General features: G+C 38.0%; 1 long non-coding RNA gene across 1 annotated transcript; it reads right to left on the bottom strand.

Annotated features, from left to right (window-relative positions):
• Positions 1-1,266: 1,266 nt before the first annotated feature.
• On the bottom strand, positions 1,267-5,727 carry LOC106039645 (uncharacterized). Its single transcript, XR_001209429.3, has 4 exons — positions 5,701-5,727; positions 4,286-4,366; positions 3,221-3,317; positions 1,267-1,421 (listed from the first exon to the last, which is right to left on the bottom strand). It is a non-coding gene; the product is annotated as an uncharacterized lncRNA (long non-coding RNA).
• Between the last annotated feature and the right edge of the window lie 18,983 nt (positions 5,728-24,710).

Below are 24,710 nucleotides of genomic sequence, written 5' to 3'. Positions count from 1 at the left end.
GGGACTGACTACAGCGCGCGTTCGTCTGAGCTGCTCAGGGGGAGGAGGTAGAAGTGGGTGGCTGAGGGGAAGTCATCTTTAGTTTGCTTTTAGTTCTTACTGCTTTTGCATGTTACCATTGGGCGATAAATTACGTTACCTCCCTTGTCCTGGGTCTGTATTGCCTGTGACGGTAACTGAGAAGTGATCTCCCTATCCTTATCCCAATCCATGAGCTTTTTTCACTGCATTTTCTTCTCCTTGTCCTTTTGAAGAGGGGGATTGAGAGACCGATGTGGTGGAGCTGTGCTACCAGCTGGTGTGAAACTACCACAGTCATCCTGTAGAAGAAGCATCACTGCTGTCTGTGCTCACTACTTTGACCAGAATGTCCTTACTACCCATGTTGAAATTTTCCTATTATTTAAAGGATGTTTGATGCCTTAATAAATACATCTGTATTTCACAGATATCTCACCATTTGACCTGTCATCATTGAGGTGTAATGCAACATGGAGAGAACATAGGAGTCTGTAGTCTTTTCCCTGAATTACCCAGGGAGCTAGAGCACAGCTGCATTATATTGTTGCATTATCTTTTACATCTCTGACAGATCTATCTCTGATGCCAGTTCTACTAAACAATCAAGAAATCACAATTCTTCCAGTGAATGGCAAAATACGAACTCATTCTTTTTACAGTAAGACTTTTCAAAGTCTTTAGTATTATACTCAACTATACGCAAATGAGCTCACATGGAGATTACTGTGCCAGCAGGAGAGATAATGGGGACAGCATTGCAGGTCTTTGTGTTCTTTGGAAATTGTAACTTGACTATAATATTACACAGTCCTTAAAATGCATTAAAAGTGAATAGTCTAAGGGCAGTCGGTTACATACTCAGAAAGACTCGGTGTCTTCAAAATTATAGTGTTAGGCATGTTTATCCAAACGAGTGATCTGATGGGATAACTGGATGAAAATTCCTTAAGTGCTTTATAATGGCTGTAGCTTGCAGAGTAAATCATACACATTTTAGAGTTAAAAATAAATTGAGCTCATGTTGCTACAGAAACTACTGCTGCTGTAGTTTTGGGAGATGTGTGTCCCCCATTATCGTGCTTAAATCCAGGCGTAGATAACAACATATAAATTATTTCTATTTTACCTGTGTAATTCTGAGTATTTTGAAGCTGCTGTATTTGTTAATTAATTTAAATATTTCAATCTTTATTTATTTTTAAATATATGCATTTTTACAAAATATTTAATTAAATAAATAAATTTTATTGTGTTGCAACCAGAAAATGTTGAAGATTAGTACTTTGTCTCTGAAATTTTCTTGTGGATCTACAGCAGGATAGTGGTGGATCAGCGGTGTAATGCTCAGTTGCATGTTGTCATTTTGGAATGTGTACCTCCAGATAAGGTAAATCCATTCCCTGCAGGGTGTTGGAAGAACAAAGACAATCTCAGAATCATGACACGCAACTGAAGGTGTGATGGAACAGCTATTGGAATAGGTATGAAAAATCCTCTTGGGGACTGAATCACATGAGAGTAGACTGGTTGTATGGAGTCAGAAGAAGATTCATATCTGAAATTATCTGAGCCTGCCTCTTCAAAAAGGAGAAGAAACCTTGTCTGTGTTTGGAATCCTGGTAGCTAGAGATGCTTTGTTTCTGAAATAAAGCCTTTATTTCGAGACTCCACTGCCACAACTCTTTACGCATTATATTGTACGGAAGGCTAGGAACAGGAAGAAGAACCAGATATCTCTTTCTTACAAGCTGAAGATCTTAGTTGCCTGGGCGAGGTGATCTACTGCATTTTCCATCTTTCATTAATGACTATTGTCTTCCTTTATGTAGCACAGCTCTGTGCTGCAGGGAGGGGTAGGAAATGTATTCTGCTACCTTACCAATGCAGCTCTGTTCAAATATGAGGATACAGAACTTTAGCTGAAGGAAGATCAGATCTCTCATACCCTATAGAATTTCTTCTATAAACCATGGAACTGATCATTAAAACTAACCCAGCATCCTTCCTCTGCATTTCTTAAGAAAGAATCTCTATTTTGCCTGCAGTATTAAGTGTCATCAGTGGCTATGAGAAAATCTACTGAATAGCATTTAGATTTCTACCTCACAGGGTTGATAACCTTAAGGATCCTTCTTGGGCTCTGATATCACAAAATCACAGAATGGGGGAGGCTGGATGGGACCTCTTGTCCAAACCCCATGCTCAAGCAGGGTCACTTAGAGCAGGCTGCTCAGGCACATGAGCAGAGGTTTACTAAAGGTGAAAACAGTTCTGTGTTCGTGTAGAAACAGGACTTCTAGAATTTCACTGGAAAAAATATCACTTGTCTGAGGACTCATTCAGGAATTTTGAGGATTAAATTTTTAGCTTTAGATCTGTACTCAGGTACTGTCTAGGCATAACCTCACTTTTGGTGGATTGCTGTAGTATGTAATTTTTCAGATCAGATATAGTGGATAACCAGAAGGTTAATGTCTGTGGATCCCGAGGGGTATTCTGGAGATATCCTTTCAGGATATCACAGATATACTGAAAAAAATTCAACTTAATAGGTAGAGGGTCCTACTGGTCTCAGTTCATGAGATATCACAAGCTATTGAGCCTGTTTCTGTAGGGGATGATTTAGTCCCTTAAATCAGGTATATAGATATTCTGCTATATAAGTCTTCAGTGATGAGGACTGAAACAACTAATTAAGATGCTCTTTTGGAACATTACTGTATTAAATGCCTGCCAGGGGAAAGTGGAAATGTGACTTCTGGTGAATGTTACCCTGAAGCACAGTGAAGGATTTAATAGATGGTTTTCTTCTACCCTGGGAAAAGTCCAACTCTGCTCATTTATTTTTTTTCCTGCTATACAGATTCCTACAATCTTAGTTTTTTGGATGCTAGCCCACTCAGCACTTCTTTTGCTTTAAAGATGTCTTGTCTTGATGTTTATTCTGCTTTTTGACAGCACAACTTTGAAATTTAGAAAAGATTGGATAGCAGGAGCAGCAAATACAGTGATTACATGAAGTGCAGAAGCTCAAGTTCCCTGCACCTTGTAATTTGGCCACTTCCAAGGCAGTTAGATAAGAATCCCTGTAATGCAGCGCTGGACTTTCGAGTCTAGTATTATTTTCGTTAGTTGTGGTTTCACACTGTGGCACTGGTGGCAATCATTTTGCATGCTCATTTCCTGTACAAGTACTCACCGGAATGCAGTCAATACAAAAAGCAGGTTAGTGAAACAGCTGTTAATTTCACACCATGAATGAATACTCCATCCTACTTGATAGATTTTTTTTTTCCCTGCAAGTTCAATAAATATTTATGTCAGCCCTGCTGTCAAGTAGCACTCTCAGTAACAGACAGTTGCTAAATTAAGATACTTTCCTTGGCAGTAATGGAAAGGTAATAATGCAATTGCCATATGCAAGCCTTGGAGAAGATTTGCCTTATAATTATCATAAGAGTTTGAACTGCAACTCTGAGAATAATAAAACACAGGGGCAGACTGTAGTGCCACCAGGTGAATTGAGGTAGCACTGAGAGGACATGAAGGTACAAGCTTTCCTTCCTCAGTAATGCTGTTTCACAGGGGCACCTGCAAGTGAACTTCAAGCAGGGGAGGCAGAGAGGTTGGGAGATGGTGCTGTTGACTGTGACCTGCTCACAGGGGTGTTCCTCCAGCAGCGTGTCCCAGAAGAGCTGGGCTGTTGGGTTCATACTTATCTTTTAGAAGGTACTGGCACAGACTTGTGCTAGTAGAGAGGAAGTGCAAGACAACTGCTATGCATTCAGCCAAACCTGTTTTCCCTCCCTCTATATCTCAGGCTTTGCTGTTATACCCTCAGTAAAATGGGCAGATGGAGAATTAATGTTCCTTTTTGCAGCTGCAATTCAGGAAAGAAATCTTGGAATCATCATTGACAGTTTTCTGAAATAATTGTCTCTATGTGCAACAGCAGCTAAAAAAGGCCAACAACATATTGGACATCAGCAGAAAGGGTACTGAGAACAAGATGACAAACTTTTCTCCATGATGTGAAACCTCAGTGCACCTTCTTCTTTGATGCCGTGTGCAACTCTAGTTTCTGCATCTCAGGAAAGACAAGGTAGAGTTAAAGAAGCTACAGACAAGAGTGAACAAAATAATCAAAGGGTTGGGGCAATGCTTTATGCAGAAAGACTGAAGAGGCTGGGAGTTCCCATGATTGGAAACAGTCTTTTCATGCCTTCAGAGGTCCTGGCATATTCACCAGCCTCTCTATACTCACCCTGTACAGAGAAGTGGCTGAGGCTTCTCCTAGGACAAGGCACCTCAAAATTTTGCTGTATTCCCCGCAAAAAATATAGTACTGAAAAAGCAATAATTACATTTTCTGTGAAAATTTCAGACAGAGAGACTGTACATGAGGGTAATAGAAAATAATAATAGCAGAAAGGGTCATAATGTGCAGTGGTGTGGATAGTATATTGTCAGGTGTGAGAAACAGCACATAGAAGAAAAACCAGCCCTATATGAGGGCATCCTAAAAAGTAACAGAAAAGCTACTTTAAGGTTTGTCAACTGGGGGTACTCATGAGATAACCCAGAAGGTGTTCCATGCTCTACACAGAGTAGCCAGTCAAGGAACAGGGCCTTTAAAGCTCTGAACTAAATACACAGATATTATCAGAGCTTTGTTACCTTAACTGGGTTAGGGATTAAGATGTCTTGAGACAGTGAGCTATACAGTTTAAACATTACTGATAAACACATATGCATATATACATACACAGGCACCTGCTCTCAGTCACATACATACATATGTGTATGCACGTGCATACATATTAGTGCCTTCTAAGAAATAACATATGGTCTGTTGCATTTCCAGGGTTGAAGGAGTGAAGTTCAGACCACAGTAGAGGTGGTTCCATTGGTTGCTGTTAAAAAGACAACACTTAAGAGGTAAACGTGGCAGCTGAAAGGCCACTTTCCCTTTACAGCCACACACATGCTTGAAAAAGGAAAGAATTGTAATATACTGCAAAATGTTGATTTTAAATTGTTAAAAACTGGGATAAAAATAAGTGATTATTTATTGTTTCTGTATTGCGGTGGGTGCTAATTCTTGATTTTTTCAAGCTGTTACTACTCAAAATAAAAAAAAGATATTCTGTCCAGTTATTTACACTGCCAGGCTAATCCTCAGACTAAGTCATTATAAACTTCAAAAGGAGTGAAATCGTGTCTTAGATATATGATTTACGTAAGAATATTGTTTCATTTGGGGGAAGCTGGATATTCAAACTTGCTTAACAGGTATTTCTTTGGAGGTAAGTACCTTGGGCTTATCAGGGAGTCTCAGTCCTGTTAGTCTCTCTGACCACTGGGGATATAATGGCTTTTTAAAGTGAAAATAATTGAACAAGTTGTGCATTAGTATTGTTGCAAGCTGCAGTGAACACTGCACAGTGTTTAATATAGTGCATTGAATCCTGCTGAAAAACATGAACTGCAAGTCATGTTTTGTTGTGGTGCTACAGAAAAGCAGAGGTACAAAATACAAATACCTACAGGGCCTTAGGATCCAAAATCTATTTGGACTTCGGAAAGGTTATTAGCAATAAGCAATACTTTCATAACAACCCGCGTGGGTCACTGTACAAGACATAACACATTCCTAAGGGCTGTGAAAGGATGACTCACCAGCTGGTGCAACTCCCTTGTGGCCGGATAGTGTAGACATCTAGCAAGACTTGGCTAGAGCACGTTGCCACCTTAAATTGCTTGAGACCTTTCCTATGGCAGGCAGAACCTACAGGATTGCAGGGCACCATAAATGAGCCCCACCTGCCTCACCCCACGCATCTTCTCAGTACTCCCCAGCTGTGCTGTACTTCAGCTGATGTCTCATTTCATAGTCCTGAGGTCTGCAGTTTCTTTGTACTCTGTTTTTTAGTCACTCCACTTGACATCAGGACCCTGATATCTCCCAGGAGCAGATGTGGTCAGCGCTGTTCTGCCTTTCTGCTGAGTTTGGTGGGAGCAGAGTCTTGCTGTGCTAAGATTTACCTTGTCCTCATCTGAGACAGCTGCACCACAGCCAGGCTTGGCACAGGGCTTCAGCCAACTCAAATGGTGCCTTTCCCAAAATGCAAAATAATGTGATGGTGTGGTATATCCCTTTTCTGTGTCCTTGAAAAAGAGAAAACAGCTTCTTAATGTCTTGCAGTCTTCTCCCTAGAACACACTGTTGAGGTAACTTGAAGGGCTATATTCTAGAAAGGATCCCTTTTCTATTCATAGTCTCAGAGGCTGTATGCGAAATTGTTTATGCTGTAACAAAATAGCTAAAACCAAATTATTCCCTTTGCTGTATTTATTATGGAGCCAATATTTAAAAATATGCTAAGGGACTCTTGCTGTATAAGCAATGGTTACATAGGGGTATGAAGGAGAATTTGATTCCCCACTCACAAAGAGAGTTTTCTGCTCTTCTACCTATTTTTATTTGATTTCTATTCTGTGTCTGCACAGAAGGTGTCTGCAAAGATGATGTCTCAACCCAGACAGAAAAATTCTTTATCTGAAGAGACTGGAAAATTACCAAATATTCCAGATTACCATTCATTTACTAACTAAATAATTTCTGAGTGGTGTGGGTAGAGAAGGGAGAAAGGGTGGTAGATCGATAGGGTTCATTCTGTAGTTCTGAATTTCTATTTCAAGTGAAAGGAAAACATTTAACAAAGTATCTCATTAATGAATGCTTAAAGAACAGCCTGAAATTCTAAGCATTTCTGTTTCGCAGCAAGAAGAGAGTCCAAAGACTTTGGTTAAGCTTTTCATATCCAGAATGACATTCCTCCCACGTCCTCCTACCAGCACCCTAAATTTACAGACAACTTCAAATACCTTTAAATATGAATGTTGAAGGACCTTTTTACAGACTACATCCTCTGCAAATTGTAGGCAAATCTGTCAGAATTTTGTCTTCTGCCAACGAGGATAAAATATATCTATCTATCACTCAGAAGTGCAAAAACTGCAATTCCCAGGCTTTCATTCACAATGTGCACATTCAGGAATAACAAGCTGCATGTATACATCTAGTGACTACCCCATAGAACTATTGGCCAGAGAGTAAAACCAAATTGATCTAGCTGTTATCAGACTTTCAGAATTTGAGCCATCAAACGCATTCTAGCTAAGATTAAAGAAAAAACAGACTTGCAAAGCCACATGTTCTTTTAGACATAAAGCAGCTTTCTTCCTGCATTTTTATATTTTAATCAGCTTCATACAGTATGTTCAATCCTCCATGAAGGCAATTCTATTCCCAGAGCCAACAGCTTTATCATTTTTTTTTTCTGACTTAAAAAGGAAATCACTTCCAAGCGGTGGCAGAAGGGGATTAAAAAACAGAACTTATTTACTTAAGATGTCCCACCATTCATGTGACCTTCCAAGTATTTTAAAAGCAGCATAGGGAGCTATAACTGGGATAGTCTGTTGAGGCAACTTTGCAATACTGAACATGTAATTTACAAGGCTGCTTGTTTCTCTTAGCTAATGTCTACACACTACTGCTGTTTAAATCCATTGTTTGGGGTTCCAAAACCAGTTGTCTCTCAGTCACAAAGGTGTGACTCCTTGATTTTAGAACATTGTTTCAAACACATCGCTATGGAATAATCTTACTTACTGATCATCTCTATCTTGCTTGTTATTATGCCTAAGTCTGCAGAAACTGACATCTAGATACCTGTCTTCCTATCCACATACACAGAAGAGGGTTGCCAGGTTCTGGATGCTCCCTTTCCCAGTGGGCAAGCACCCCTGTCCCAGTCTGCCCCATTAGTTTGTCTTTCTGTCTTCTGACCTGATGTACCAGGTATCATCTCATCACCTGGCTCAGCAGAGCACTGTCTTACGCTGGGGAGTTGTGTGTTGGTGTGAATGGCAGCTGACAATGTGGCAGTTTGTCTAAGAGGAAATAATTGTCTTCCTAATTTATTCTGCCATTGAACGCTTGTGATGTATGATAATAAAAGGAAATAAAACAATTATCTCAGAGCAGCATAGCTAAAGATATTAAACAGCACAAAAGAGAAAATAGATGAGGTATGACACTACATGAAAGCTCATGCAAAAGCAGTGTTTGGCTTCATAGCACAACTTCCAGTTATTCTTTAGTACCTTCACTCATGAGGTTTATTGCAGGTGATTCCTGGCTGTCATTGCAGTCTCTGAAATATAAACCAGTATTAGAGTGGTTTTGCATATAAGAAAGAAACCTCCTTAATCTCTGAATTGCTATCTGGATAACACAGAATCACAGAAGGCAAGAGGTTAGAAGGGATCTATGTAAATTATCTTGTCCAGCCTCCCTGCTCAAGCAGGGCCACCTAGAGCCAATGTCCCAAGATCATATCCAGATGGCTTTTGAAGATTTCCAATAGCCTCTCTGGGCAACATGTGTCAATGCTCAGTCACCTGCACAGTAAAGAAATGTTTCCTAATGTTCAGGGGAGCCTCCTGTGTTCCAGTTTGTGCCCATTGCCTCCTGTAACTGCACATCACTCTGCCTGGCTTCGTCCTTTTTGCACTCTCTCTTCAGGTATTTATAGACATTGATGAGATCCCCCCAAACCTTCTCTTCTCCAGGCTGAGCAGTCCTTATAGGAGAGATGCTTCAGTCCCTTCATCATCTTTGTGACCCTTTGTTGGACTCTTTCCGGTATGTTCAGGTCTCTCTTGTACTGGGGAGCCTAGAACTGGACCCAGCATTCCATGTGTGGCCTCACCAGTGCTGAACAGAGGGGAAGGATCACCTCTGTCAACCTGCTGGCAGTAATCCTCCTGATGGCAGCCCAGGATGCCACTAGCTTTATCTGCAGCAAGGGCACTTTGCTGACTCATGGTCAACTTGGTGTCCAGCAGGACCCCAGGTTCTTTTTTGCCAGGCTATTTTCCAGCCTGGTGGCCCCCAATCTGCAGTGGTGCCTGGGGTTGTTCCTCCCCAGGTGCAGGACTTTGCAATTCCCTTTGATGAACTGCACAAGGTTCTTGTCAGACCACTTCTCCAGCCTGTTGACATCTCTCTGGATGGTGGCACAGCCTCCTGGTGTGTCAGCCACTCCTCCTAGTTTTGTTTCATCTACAGACTTGCTGAGGGTACACACTGCCCCATCATCCTGATCATTAAACGTTTGATTCTTTTCCTGGTTCTCACAGGGACTCTTCTGTTAATTCTGAAAGCTGACGAGGCAGTCCAGCAGCAGAAGAAAAAGGTACAAACAGGCTAGCCAGCTTTATGAAAGCCAAACTTACTAGCAACTTGTATTAGAGAAAGGTGAAATCTGAATCAGACTGGCCAGAGAAATTCTAGCAGAAATTTTATTCCCAGGTAGATCATACTGCTCTAACAGGTTCACTTTTTATGAATGCTGTTGAAACCTCTTGTTTGAGAACCTTTTCTTTTCTATGATCTCTGTGATCCTCACTCCAGGTAGATCTGTGGTCCTTGAGGGGGTTCCAGCTGTTGTCAACCATGCATCAGCTATTTCAATCCAATGACTCATTATATTCCCCACGGTCTGTCAAAATCCTAGCAAACACTAGCTTCAAAACAACTTGTATCTGCCCTCAGTTCAGGTTAAGATTTTTACATTTTACCCTCATAAGCAGCATATTTCTGCTACTATATTTTCTATAGGATCTTTCATTGATTTCTGTCCCAGGAAGACATATGTCTGTCTGTCCCAGGAAGAATGCTTAAGACATAACTAGGACTTAAATCACCTATTCAGATTAATTGAATTAGGCACTAGTATATCCTATCCAGTTGGATACATTCCTCACTGTGTAACACATTGGGAATTTCTTATTGGCTAGTAGGTAGTCAGTAGAGGTATATAGATCTCTAGTGTTAGGAGATCCATACTTTTAAAAACTGATTTCTAAATCTACTCCTTACAGAGACAACCTATTAAAACAATCCTAATGTAATCAGATTAATTTAAATGTACATTTAAACTAATTTTCTATTCCTCTAGTAATATCCAATTATTCAAGATCATGTGAAAGTCTGTTTTCTGTTGTAATCACTGGATGAAAAGCAAAATCCCGGATCATTAACTTAAATACCCATTGGCACAGGCAACAATGGCAAATAGGTTTTTTTTATGTATATTATAAGAGTAAATATGTTTATCAGTACCACTAACATCATTCTATAAGGAACAAAAAATCTTTATGTCTGATACAGACCATAGATGTTTTAGCAAAACCCTCAACTAAAGAAAGATCAAAAGTAATATTGTTCTGAGAGAATATCTAAGAGTGAATCCTGCAAAATGGAGAGTCTGATTACATTTCTTACGTAAATGAAGAGTTTTGCTAGAGACACTGAACATTATAGTTATAGTCAAGATCAGGCTTAGAAACATTTTATGACGCCAAGTGTACTATGTCTAGAATCTTGTAATGCTAGTAATATTGCCTATGAGTATATATATGTGTATATATATTATTATATATTTATTTATATATATATTTATATATATTATTATATATTTTATATATATATACACATATATATATAATTCCCTTTGGAGTCAAAGGTAATTTAATCCCAGGAAGAGGGGTGATGCTGGGGGAAACTGTTAGGATTTGTCTCAGTAATAAAGACTCTTTGAATGATCAAGGCAGAGGTCAGAAATCAAACTGTTATGAAAACCTTTAAAAAAAGCCCTTTATGTGAGTGTTATGGGTGTTATTCTATAAGACTATTACTATAGATATAGCTGAAATTGCTTGTATTTTTGAGGTATGATGGGAACAATTTTGAAGGCAATAAATTATTTTGAAAAGAAAAAAATAGCTAAAAGTACAACTTCAGAGGAGTTTAACTCAATTTGTCTTTGTGTCATCTGTTAAATAATTTATCAAAGTTTTCTAATTGGAAATTTCTTATCATAATCATAATTAGCTTAAAACCTTGGTCAAAAATACATTTTTTTTTTTTTTTTTCTTCAAGTCTAGAAGAAATACATTTCCTAGTGGATATCAAATACACTAAATCCTCGTTGCTCTAAAAAAAATGACTAAGAATGATATTTTTAGTGCTAGGAAAGTGCCAAGATGGCTCAGTGCTGAGAATGGTCACGGTGAGGTTGGGGTGGGGTGGAGGGTGTTGGAATGGCTGGAAAAGGTCACTGATCTAACAGCGGCCATGGAGAGTTGTGATCCTGCCCCTTTTTGCCTCATTGCTTCCCCTCTATGGTCCATCCCCTGCTCAGGCAGATATTCCTGTTGCTGGTGCTCCTGACCCTTGACGAGCTAATTCAGTTCCCTAAGCTGAAAGGTTGTTTGGTTGTTTTGCTGAGCTGAAACCCACTCATAAGAGAGTCAAAGGGCAAGGTTCTGGGTGGAAGTGGGAACAAGAGGGCAAGGAGGGAAGCAGGAGCAGGTAGGAAGATACTGCATCTGAATTTTAGCCTGGCTCATTGCCTGGGTGATGGCCACCTTGCTGTGACAGAAGGCTGGAGCAGAAAAGACAGGCATGCGTATGTTCCTTACAATCCCCATTTTTTTGATCGAACTGTATAGGAAAAGAAAGCACCTTACATACAATTGCTGCAGTAGAAAAGTGTGGGGGATGGCAAATGAAGAAGGGGAAGGGGGACCTTTTGGGGGATGGCAGAGGCACAGATCAGGCAAGGCATCCTTAATGGGGAGAGGTAGAGAGTGAGACATCCCTCTCTGTTCCTCCATCATCCTCAGTCTTGTTGGGGCTATGACTGTACCTTCAACAGAAAGGCTTCTGTTGTCACACGATGCCCGTGCTCTCGAGGGCCATTGCTACAAATGATAGGACTATCCCTTTTGGCAACACTGAGCTGTTAGGCGTTCACTGTGGTTTACTCATTAATCAATGTTTTTACTATTGTAAATGGACAGTTTTTTTTTGTGTGTGTGTGTGTGTGTGTGTGTGTGTGTGTGTGTAACACCTAACAAAGTAGATCAGTATTTGATCCAATGCACAACTGAAAAAAGTGGGAGTCTTTCCTTAGATTTCCTTCCACTGGGTTTTTGACTTACTGAATTTCTGAATAAATAACATGCTTCTGTATATTTCTAAACGGATGTGTAATGCATCAGTGAAAAATATGAAACTAGAAATAAATAAATTTCAGAGACCTAAAATAATCTTTGGTAGGAGGCTACTACAGTCTGAAAATTTTCCAGTAAAATTTTCTTTGTCCATAAAGACAAAATATTTGCATCTTGGGATACTTTTTTTTTTTTTTTTAAACTAAAGATGACAAAAGACCTGAAAGTGAAAGCAACTGTGGTCATCACCATTATAACTGAAAAGCTCCAGATTTGGTTTCAGTGCTCATGAAATTGTGGGGTTGATTCAGACATGTCCATGAGAAAATTTATGAAAAAAAAAATTGAAATTAACTGTACATGTAAAAAGAGGCAGCTACAAGCTGCAAGGCAAGTTTAGACATTCACCTCTGAGACACCAGCCTCACCTCTGGATTAAGATGGCTAAGACCATCTGCTCTTTTCACTGCAGAGGAAGTTTAAAGCCTGAAGAAATCTGCTTTGTCTGACAAAGTGCAGCTGACAATCAAATTATACCTTATGTTCTTTCAAATTCAGCTCCTCTGAAGTTTACCCTCCATGACACATAAAAACTCAATTCCATTCCCTTCCTTTCTCTTTCTTTTCCTTTCCTACAAGGTGCTAATAAGAATTAATGAAAAATTATTTGGCTTCTTCTCCAGGCTTTTACTTCAAGGTGTACAGTATAGTGAAATCATGTACACATTTTTTTTTTTTTTTGGTGTGTGTGTGTGTGTGTTTTCAAACCTATGAGAGAGTTTGGGCAGAAAGACAATTTTTCAAGTGAAAATATCTGTTGCACCATGCCTTTGGCCCTGTGGTTGCAATGAAAACAACCGCAGACTTGTCATCATTGCCTAATTTTGACTTATCATCTAACAAGATAAAAGACTGCAGATGTAAAGGTAAAATAGAAATTAGAAGTTTTATATGAAAAATTTTACTTCTTTTGTTTGTTTCTTCTTCTCAACAAGTTCTTCCAAGAACTGTAGCATCCCTAAAACAATATAACTTGAGAAGATACACGTTGTCTTTTCTTCCTCATGATCTCAATTTACAGCTGAGAGTTCACTTTTCTACGGTGAAGGTAGAGAAGGAAGAATCTTGTGGATTTTTTGTAATGATCATAACAGGAAACTCTAAACTCTCTTGGGCTGTTTTCCTAGTTTGATCAACCAATATCTCCTGAAACCATTTCAGGGAGTGCTAACAGGCAGACACTTAACCAACAGCTGTGTGTTGTGTAATTGGGCCTTGCTGACTTCACAAGGTTTCTCGGTAATCATCATGTCCTTAAGATACTAACTTTAGACTGTCACTGTAAGGGAATATGTCATTGCCTTTTAAGATCTAAGCAGACTGAGGTGGTGCATGTCAGGGCTGCTCATGCAGCCTGCAAAAATCAGTGGCATGTGTCAGACAGTTGTATATAGCTTTTTATGTTGTATGTCAAGCTAAAGTCTCCTTTTTAAAAATCTTAAATACTGTATAGTACCAGAGGTGATACTTGGAAAAGAGTAAGTGTCTAACATGAAGACAAGAAATAAGAGAAAGGAAAGTAAAAGAGAAATGGAAATATTAAAATCCCTTGCAGCTGAAACAATGTAACAGAGTCCTGGGAAAGAATAAAATAAGGATTTGACATCTAGATGTGAGCAGATAAACTCTTTGAGAAAGGGAATTTAGAGAAGTTAACCTTTCTGCAGCTATCGCTAGACCTGGAGCTATAGATGTCTTTGATAGTCTAAGCCAGGATGAGTTAGTCAGACTGAGGAATACTGTATTCTCAAGGAAAGAAAAGCAATGGAAACATACAGGTTTCAAATGAAACTGCTCAAGGAAAGAAGTCCTTTCAAAGGCTTTTGACTGACATTAACTTAGTGAGTCAGGTATGAAATCATGCTAGTTAGGCAGATTACATTATCAGAGATTTGATTTTGATTGGAATCAAACATCTAAAATGATAGATTAGACCTGAGAGATCTTCTCAGACCCTGCGGAAATTACTTAGGAGAAAATGAATACACTAAATATTACTTAAAAATGCTAGAAAGCCACAGGCAGCTACATTAGACATTGACTAAGAGAACATGAAACTGTAAAGTGGAAAGATGTGAGGAGGCTAAATATATCAGAGAAATGCTATAGAGCTAATGCCAATAAAAATTGTAGTTATAACAGGTCTATGAGATGGGAAACCTGCAGGAGTCCAAAGATGTCCACCACTGGAAAACATTGCAACAATTGTAATAGTGTTTTGTAAGAATATGCAATCAGAACCAGAAAAATTAAAATAGAACTACCAGCAGGCACATTAACAGTGCTGATATGTATTTATCAGGATGCCAATGGAAACAGGAATGAAGAAAAATTCTATGTAGAGACAAAGCACAAAAATTGATATGGCAAAATGTACTCCACTGGAGACTACTGGAACGGTTGTGAATTATTAACTGGGAATGAATAAATGTTCAGATAAATGTTACGTCTCAAGATATTGTAGAATATTGGAATAAAAAACATAAATAATTGAAGTGGGACTGCTACATCTTAGTGCTTACAGAGAAGACCTAAATTCTATTAAAATAATATGAACTTGCACTGAAACCTGTAAGAAAAAGTGGAACTTTTTTTTTTTTTTAATTTTTTAAATTTTTTTTACTGTCAATAATGAGCCAATAGTGTATCTAAAACCTGGCAAATTCTTGGTTTGCTTAAGAGAATACCTAAAGTTCAGCTGGGTATGAACAAATGTAAAGAAAATATTGAATAAATCAGGATGTCAGAGGAGGTAGGGAGACAAATATAGATGCTGACAAAATATTTAAATGTTGAATTATTCACTTTCCTCTGAGATAACACATCCTGTTTAAAACATGGTATGTTGTTCATTAGATTTGTATTTACTAAACATAGAACCCCATACATGTTATCTGATGATGTTCTAAGGATTTGCATGAGATTCTAGATTTCAACATGTATCATCTTTCCCAAATGAAAGTCTGGTAGAAAATACTAACATCACTAAAAAGACTGCTAAAATGTAGGTTAAGTAATCTGAAACAAATCCAGAGTTGCTGGACTTGACAACAGTTGTTTTTACTAAGTGAACTGACACTGTCTGAACACTTACTGAGCAGAGAGATAAGAAAAAGACTTTTCACTAGTCAAAAGCACACCAGAAAATACAGCTTAGGAGGATAAAGTAGAAGTGATCAGGAAATTCCCCATATACAAGATATATCTTAGTCATATTACGGTTACAGTGGTTTGTAGATGCATTTTGTATACATAAGAGCATTGGATGAATCTAGAAGGCTGCAGCTGGCAGAAAGATTGCTCCTTGTCCATATGTGAGCTCCTGTCTTTTGAGCAATTGGTTTTAGGACAAGAGAGAACAACTGCAATTTATTCCTTCGGAAAGAAGGAAATGAAGGTGGAACAGAAAAAGTCAAAGCATCTGAAAGTAAATTGGAAATGAAGGGTTTTGCTGAGCCACTAATGGAAAGAGTTGAAGCTGCAAGTGGGTAGAAATTGGGATAGTTCTCTTTGCAGCAATCCAAACTCCTAGAACTCCTGAAAATCCCTCTTAATACATGTAATGTGGGTGTAGGTGTTATTCCGAAGTATTATGTAGGAATATAAACTGCCACACTGCACGATTTTCTGTTTAAAGGAAAGTGGAGTGTGTGAATATTACCTCTTTGGGATCTAAGCACTCAGATGTTGTCTGAAACCAGGGCACATGGGTTGTCCACAGGCAACTGCAGCATGGGGCAGCCACATACACCAGAGAACTGTTTGTCTGAAAAGCCCTTCCAAGCTAACATCTATCTGAATGTGAACGCTTTTCTGAGAGATGCTAAACACAACACCCAGGCTTCAAAATATTGTTTGTGTTCTTCAATCATGTATAATATTTGCTGTCCTCAAAGGAAATTTCTGTTTACAGTGAAGCAACACTGGAAATCATAACAACTACAATAAAGCTTAATGGTAAAACCATAATAATTATTATCATTGCTATTACTATTAGTGGCATGGTATAAACAAACAAACAAGCATGTGTGTGTGTTTGTACCTGAATAGTAGTACCTGTATTTATACATCTTACTCTTTTATCCACACAAAAGAATGTTAATGCAAGTGTAAATACAACCTGAAGAAGAAAATCTCCCCATAGATCCATTTTGCTTTGTGACATGGCTTTAACAAGATCTTTTCTGGAAACTTTTGAAACTCTAAAAAACATTTCCATGGAAGTGTTTGTTACAGTGGATGCTGAGGGATTGTTGACTAGTACATGCAGAGCTACCAAGTGAATAACTTTGGGGCTTTACAATTTTCCTTGGCTGCACAGTAAAAATCATGTTTCAGCATTTTTTATTTTTATTTTTTTTGCCGCAGTCCATTCTACTGGGAAATTTCGTGCAGTGTTTTTGTGCACATTTGTATGAGCATAGCTTTTTTGTGTGTCTCTGCGGAACAATGCTAGATCATGGCCAAAACTGATAGGAGGGGTCTCAAGTGGAAAACTGCAGCATCAGTAATAGGGGATTTAAATCAAATAAGGGAAAATACTTTTAGTGTATTTCATTTACCTTGTAAGCCACAACTGTTACAAAATACTGCAGATACGCTCTGCCAGTCAGTCTGATTGTTAAGTGGAGGTATTTGAGTATGGCAGTTTGAGGGGTGTTTCAGATTATGGATCTGTCTGCCCTGAAAGAGTTCTGCCTCAAGTATTGGACTTATCCATTTTCAATGATTACTTTTCATTTTTTTATTCCTCAACAATTCCTCTGACACACTTACTTAATATCCTTAGTAGACATACAGAATGAATCAAATATGAATGCCTCAAGATATTTTTAAATGCCATATTATGGCAATTGTATATCTTCAAATTCAAAACCAAGATGTAATCTACAATAAATAGTGCTTGTTATCATATATGTCTACTCAAAACAGTCTATTCAGCATAGACAATATTTCTGTAAATGTTACTAGTTCAAGCTAACTTTTTACCTTCAATACTGAGAACAATTTTGAGATCCTTACATTCTCTAGAACTAGGCTGATTTTTTTAAGCAGTTACATATGAAATTGTGAAACAGCAATATTGAAAGCTTAAATGGTGGCCAAGGAAAAACTCTAGCACTGATATTTGAACAGCTTTTCAGTGTTTAAAGCTGAAGAGTGAACTTTAGTATGTGGAATACCTTGCCAATAAGATGTTGCAAAGCATTTCATGTGGTTGCACATTTCTGGGAAGAGATTTAAGTGTGGATTTTACCTACAAATCACTCCAGATTTTAAGTTTGCTTGAAGGAACCTAAAGAGGCCTCAGGTCATCTTCTCCTTCTTTTTTTGATGCATTTCTTCTCTTTTGAAAGTGTTGGCATATATCTGATCTGCTGGTGAACTTTTCATGTTACAAAGTTGGCTGAGAACAAGGTACTAACATTTTGCCAGCATTCCTCCCTCTGAACCTGCTTTGTGAGGCCAGATGAACATCAGTGTTAGTCCAACAGGCAGGACAGATGGGTTTTCTACCTATGCTTAATGCTGCAGCTGTGAGCATCAAAGGATCTTTTATAAAAGAAAGACAAAGAACAGCCTTTTCTTCATAAGATCTTTCAACTTTAAAATGTGTTACTTCCATCTCATTTTCCTGTTTTAACCATTTATTTTGAGTCTAAAATGATATAAATTTGTTCACTTAGTCTCATGTTTTGAACTTTTTCCTTTTAAAAGTCTACCTGGGAAGAGTTGAATTAGTTAGGGAAAATGACAAATGCCTTTTATTTCTATCTATCTATTTATTTATTTAATTATTTTTTTATTTTTATTTTTCCTTTGCACAGTCTGTGAGAAACAAACTGTTTGGAAGGACTGTTTGGATGGAAAAAACAGGTCAAGAAAATGTTAATACATATGCTTCATCCCTACTTCAGAATTTGACCTTGAATTCTTGCATGAAATAGCGTACTTAAGTAAAGAATAGACAAGTACTTAGGTGTTCTAAATAGAGATGGATTCCTAAATTGGAATCAATTATTTTCTTTTCAGGTGACAAAGAATTTAGAGAAATGTATTTTTTTTTTTATCATTTTTTAAAGAAAATCAATATATTTTATCTTTCCCAGAAGGCTAGAAATGTCAACAAGCATGGAAAAGAGAATTCTAGACAGAAATAGTAAGAAATGTTAGAATTAAATGAAAGTTGCATATGGGCTGAGAGACTTTTCATGTTGTATTTCATCCAACACAAATTAGTATGAATGAGATATGCAGTACCTTTGCAGCATAGTTTTTGAGAAGTAAGTGCAGACAGATTCTTAACTGGAGTGGCACAGCCTTAATGTGACTGTGATGTTACTGAATATGCGTTAACGTGTGGTAGAAGTTGGGTACATCTTTAAACAAGTCAGGAGAAAGAAAGCCTCTCATTTTTCTCTGTTCTAATTATCTTCGTTCCAGTGGATTAGAAAATGGAAAATGTAGAAGTCAGGCTGAAGATGGTTCAGAGCTCAATCGCCTGCCAAGTTAAGTCTGACAAATGGCAAGTGTGTGTAATTAATACTGTCATCTTTCTCTGGACCAAAGGGTGACTGCAGTAACTATAGATTGTAATTGTCATCGTTGTCACATAAAATGTGCTATTATTAAGTTCAGGCTGAATTTTATTGCTAAGAATGCTCATAAATTGAATGGTCAGTCATTTAAATTACCAAGTAGAGAGCTCTGGGGTTTGCTCTAGAGCTGCTTTCTAAGGCAATGCATTTGACTTTAGACCTCTGGAAAGTAGCTACATTCCTTAAAGAGATGTTAGATAGGTTGTTACCTATAGAAGAGGATGCTCTGACAGATGCACTGCATTCCGTTCATGTTTTAATTATCTCTACTCTCTAATTTGTATTTTTGTTTGTTTGTTTTTGAAAGCCAAGTACTACATCTGCTGTGATTACAACTTAAAAAAGTGGAATTATTATCTTGTTAGAGCACCAGAGAGAAGGAATGAGGATGATTTTGAAATATGGATGAATAATATGTAGTTGTTTAAGACGCAAAGATGAAAAGGGTTGAAAAGAAAGTGACAAATTCAAAAGAAAGAATCTTGAGATCAAGAAGTTCCCCAACAGGATGTGAAGTCTTTCATTCTAGGGTAAATCGCAGGTCAGTAGTGATTTCAAGTCTTCCATCTGATGATTGGATAAATCAAAATTCTCAGGAAGGCTGACTCAAAACTGTTGTGAAAATAATTCTCACCTAGAATATGAAGATTTGGTGAAATGAACAGAATGCAGGACTGGAAAGTAATTGTGATGTTCGAGTCCTGTTTCTTGCTGTTAGAGAAAACAAGTTCATATAATATGTTTCAAAAACTTTTTGGCACTATCTTAAAATTAGTTTAGGTATTTGTCCTCACCATGCAGTTATTACTTCAGAGTCTGAATTGTCTAATGGTCAGAAGACATCTCTTTATTGCTCACTTATTCTTATGCTAGTCTTGTCCTTTATTTTAGGTGTCTTATGCCCTTCTAGTATATTGTCAACAAGTGCATATAAAGGTAAGATTATATTTACACTCAGCTTTTGTTATCCAAGCTAAGGAAGACAAGATCTTTTGCTTTAGCGTGTATATTTGATCTTCTTGATCTCTTTCATGTTTTACTATGCTGTCAGCTGGCCAGCATAAGCCAGCTTGGCACTGGGAGCCATATAACCACTTTCTAACAATACTGTGTTCAAGCTAAGTGCTGCAACGTGTTCTCTCTCAAACAGTTTTTCATTTAAATCTGTCTAGAGATTTCTCTGTGATTTTTTTTTCTTCTTCCTTTCTTTCTTTTATTATTATTTTTTTCTTTCCCGTGGATTAAAAATTCCTGATAGATCATGTACTTTTAACTTACATCCTATACCTTTGCTTTTTACGTCATGGGTACCAAGTACTGGAAAAGACCAGCTGGCCAGATGGATCATTAGGTCTGTTTCCTTGCTATTACAGGCAATATATAGTAGAAACTGCGTTCAGAAAGTTCTGCAGAACATTGACTCCACCTGCTACCATTCACACTGGCCACAAACCACTCAATAACTATTTTTTGTATGATATTAAAAGACCAAAAGCTAAAACCCTAATGAGTCATGGGAAAAAACAGGAAAACTAATGTGTCACTTGTACTGTATGTCCATGGAATGGTAAGAAATTAGGTAGATTATTTTTCCCAGATGATCCTAAAAAGTGAGCCAAGAGTTACGCTGCAGAAAAAGATAACATAAGCAGTGGAGTAGGACATTAATTAAATATTTCATTTCTGCACAAGAAATGTATATTGAATCTGTGTGAAATAAAAGCACTGCTTGTGAGTGAAAAAAACAATTGCATTGAAAGTTTTGAAGCATCCTATTACTGCTGAAAAAATGTTAATGTCTTCCTTTGTTTGTGGCAGAATAAGTATTCACTAGCGTAAATGTAGCAATGTAAATTAAAACATTCCCTTGGACAGGTGCCAAATGAAGATTACAGTCAAAATGCCTGGAAAATAGGGAAAAATGTTTTTCTGTGGCTTTGCTTATCTCTCTCTCTTTTTTTTTTTTTTTTTTTAATTTTTAATTTTTTATTTTTTTAGCAAGAAGCAGGCTTTCAAATCAGATGCCAGGATGCCAGTAGGACAATGATACTTTAACAAGTCTGCTGACTGATGTATCTCAACTACTTTATGTATTAACCCTACACAATCCCTACCTAAAGGGATTATTCCTCCTCTGGTCAGTTCATGGTCTCATGCACTCCGCATAGTCAAAGTGCACTGACAGTATAACACTTTCCACAGCATATCAGGATAAGAAGATAAACTAAAAGTATTAAATTGGCTCCCCAGGGCTTGTTTCTCTTTCAGATAAACTCTAAAACCCTTTTGTGTGTTTATGCCTTTTTTTTTTTTTTTTTTCCTAATCAAATCCCTTGACTGGATTCAAGTGAAAGAGATAAAGAAAACAGTGAAAAATCATCCTGTTCATCACATTAATTGTAGGTGTTAAACACAAAGTTGCTTCATTAAAATCCCTTTCAATCATGGGATTAAATTCAGTCCAGCACAAGCCCACAGCACATAGTGGAATTCGGTCAGAGAAACATTCCCAACTGCAGTATTTAAAGGTTTCCTTCAATGTGAACTGTTATGGATCATAAAACTTATCATGATTCTTGTTAAATCCAGTCTTTTAAAGTTATGAAAATAGCCAAAATCAGAAACATCTTTCTTGCCTCCACCATCCTGATAGCACAGTTGCTCTCAAACTTCCACAAAAAAAGTATTATCTGAGTAAAATGCTGTTTTGCAATCAGCTCCCATAGCTTCACTGAATCAAACATAGCTGTAGGGAAAAGTGACTAAAACTTCACTGGCACAAATGGAGTCACATCTGCTGGCATTAGGCCTTAATTTGTCATTCCTGTTTTTAATCTCAGGAATTATGCAAGAACTAAAAGGTGTTAATCTTTCATATGACAGGAAGAGAATGACCAGAATACATCCAGCACCAGGGGCTAAGTTAGGGCTCAACCCTGTTTTCTGAAATAGCCTTGAACAAATTTTTGAATATGGGTGTGTAGTTCAGTATTTTCTTAAGCATTTGTAGCCCAGAGTACATTTTTTTAGGCTATATCTAGGCATGGCACCTATCCAGATTGTGGTGAAAAATTTTAAGGATTTGCAGAAGGGGAAGAACATCAGCATAGTTTCATCTTCTTTTCAGGGAAATCTGTGTAGATTTCCAACCAATCCGCAGCATCAGTATACCAACAGAAAAGTACTTGTAATCAGCTCCCCTCACCATCAAAACCATATTTTCCTGCTTCCATTCTCTATGTCAATATGAGGCTGCTGGTAAATCAGATACGGTTGTCACACCTATATTTGCTGCAATGCTGTGAGAAGAAGGCTACTGTCCCAGGTCACAAGAAAATGCATGGGAGCTAATGATGGCTTAGGATTTCCATGTATAGGAAGGCTGTTTGGGATAGCACAGTGCAGACTGTCTCAGCCAAGAAAACATTATTCTAGAGCAGGGGGTAGATCCTGGAAGAGATGTAGCAGTTATGCCACAGGGTGGTCTGGCAGTGGCCCTGTTGCCAGCACACACATGACAAACACAACATAGTGCTACAGGGCTGTCATGAGTACTGGAATAATCCCTTCCTCTAGACCTACAACAATGCTGCTCACTGTCAGGTTAAACTAGCATTGAATCAGGCCTACTTAATCCTACTAAATTCACGTTACTGTTTTTAGGTTCATTTCCCAAATGAAAAATAAAAACAAGCAAACAAAGAGAAACAAAACAAAACAAAACAATTATATATTTATGTACGCACATACATGCATAATACCTTCAGCAATCCCAGCTCATTCTTGTGCAACAAGTTTATATAGTGCTAGGCACATTTGTCTTCTAACCCACATATCTAAACCCCTGATGCCTTTTACGTCAAGAGCAATCCATCACAGATACTTCTACTAATAATGTTGTAGGGGTAGTAGCACCAGTGCAGCCTTGGGCCCTAGTTACTTTCTACTTTTGCTGTTACAGTCACAGATGCTTCCACAAGTTAAGTGTTAATTAAGCTGTGATTTCATTTGATATTCTAGGAGGTTAGTTCTATTTCCCTGACTGCTAAGGTGTTCTGTCGGAGTGTTGGAGAAAAAGGGAGCTATTTAGGTATTTGGAGACTGCTGAATGAATGCGTGTCTGAAAGACTAAGGAGTAGGTGCTGATACGTTTTGAAAAGCCTGAGTGTTTCTGTCATCAACTCCATGTGTAGGAACTGGCACAACAGTTGTTAGTGTAGAAAGATATCCTGGATGGGCGGGAAGTTAAAATGTGGAAAAAAACAGGATCACTGCATCCGTCCTTTGAAGTAGAAAGGTGGGAGGGGGAAGGCTGTTAGCTGTGGATAATGAATAGACTATATCCAGATAAATGTATTCTAGTTTATTTTGCAGAAATAGTGAAAAAGAATTGTGTATCTATTTAAGGGTTGAATAGTATTTATTGAATACATTCATTCAAGCTGTACAAAAATGATTTAAAAATCATAATACATTGCTCCCTGAATAAACTAAAAGTTAAATGAGTATATGGCATGCACCGTGCTGTGCCATGCTAGCTAAATAAGAGAGTATTGAGAAATCTCTTTAATGGATCCCCTTGAAAGCTATACTTTCTCCATCACTTGGTGGTTGAATGTCATGGAACAATGTTGTATTAGGCTGATAGGAACAATGGCCTTAGTAATAATTTGCTCTCTATCCTTTGAATATTATAATATTGAGTACAATATCTATTCCAAATATTAAGTATAACTGATCTTCTCCTTCCTGGGTGAGTAGACTAACAACAAGGGTTCTGTAGCTTATGCAGAGCATGGTAATTATTCTGTGTAAGATGTAGCACCATCCAAGGGAAGGAACTGAAAGCATCACTACACTTAAATGAGTGGTAAGAGATTTTTTTTTTCCTGGGATAAGGGAGAGATTTGAACACAGATCACCATCAATTAAGGAAATAACCAGTAATGAAGGGGGTTGGTCAGATATGGCACATTCAAACCACTCTTTGATTAAAATTGAAAAATCTGCCTCATGCTTCCTCATTCTTTTTTTCCAAATGAAAGGGAAGACTGAAAAAAAAAATGAAGCAGCAAAGTCTGATGGTCTTTTTGTTAAGACACTACCCCCAATTTATTTTCACATGCCTTTGCTCACGTAACCTTCCAACACTAATCTACTTCCCCCAGAACATCTTGTACATAAATGGAAACTGTTCCAATCTTGTGGAAGGTCCCGGCAACCGTTTCCTATGAAGAGATTGATGTGTCCCAGGGGGGACCAAGAGGATGGGAACACTTTCTGAAAATGTGTAGAAGAGTGAAGTGGGGGGCACTGGCCTGCAGGGGCTTAAGGCTTGCAGCTGGGCCGTCAACAGTATTGCAGCTATTCCTCATTGAGACAGATCCCAAATACAGAGCTTAATTGTTTTGTTTGCTGGGCTTGTCATGCTGGTTGTCAGAATAATTCCTTTGTGTATGGCTGCATTGGACATACATACACAGTGCCAGCTGAGCCTTCTGATATCCTGAGGGGGCCTTTCCTACTGCAAATAATTTTCCATTGAACAGAGGGTAACTTGAAGATTGGTCCTTATTTGTCCATATGGTACCTGTTGTTTTCTTCCACTGTGGAAGTCTGACGAGGAGATTAGACACAGTTGCTCTATACATGCCTAAAAGTATTTCATTCCCTGTGGTTTCCCTATCACTGGCTGTTGGAGTCTTATATTCATTGAGAATAATGAACACTAGTAGAAGAAAATGCTTTCAATACATAAAGCAGGCTGTGCGCTGCTAAAATGTACCAAGGTCTGGGTGACATTTCAGACTATTGCTGGATACCTTGCTCGTTTATTTAAATAACAAATTTAAATATATTGGAATATAGGGGTCCTGATTCATCTGTCACAGTGTGCAAAAAGTCTTTAAATATGCTCCAGAAAAAAATGAGCCTCAGGAT

The sequence above is a fragment of the Anser cygnoides genome, chromosome 2 (assembly GCF_040182565.1).
Source record: "Anser cygnoides isolate HZ-2024a breed goose chromosome 2, Taihu_goose_T2T_genome, whole genome shotgun sequence".
NCBI classification, from domain to species: Eukaryota; Metazoa; Chordata; class Aves; order Anseriformes; family Anatidae; genus Anser; species Anser cygnoides.
The sequence above is the reverse complement of the archived record's forward strand: the minus strand, read 5'-3'. Positions and strand labels throughout refer to the sequence as shown.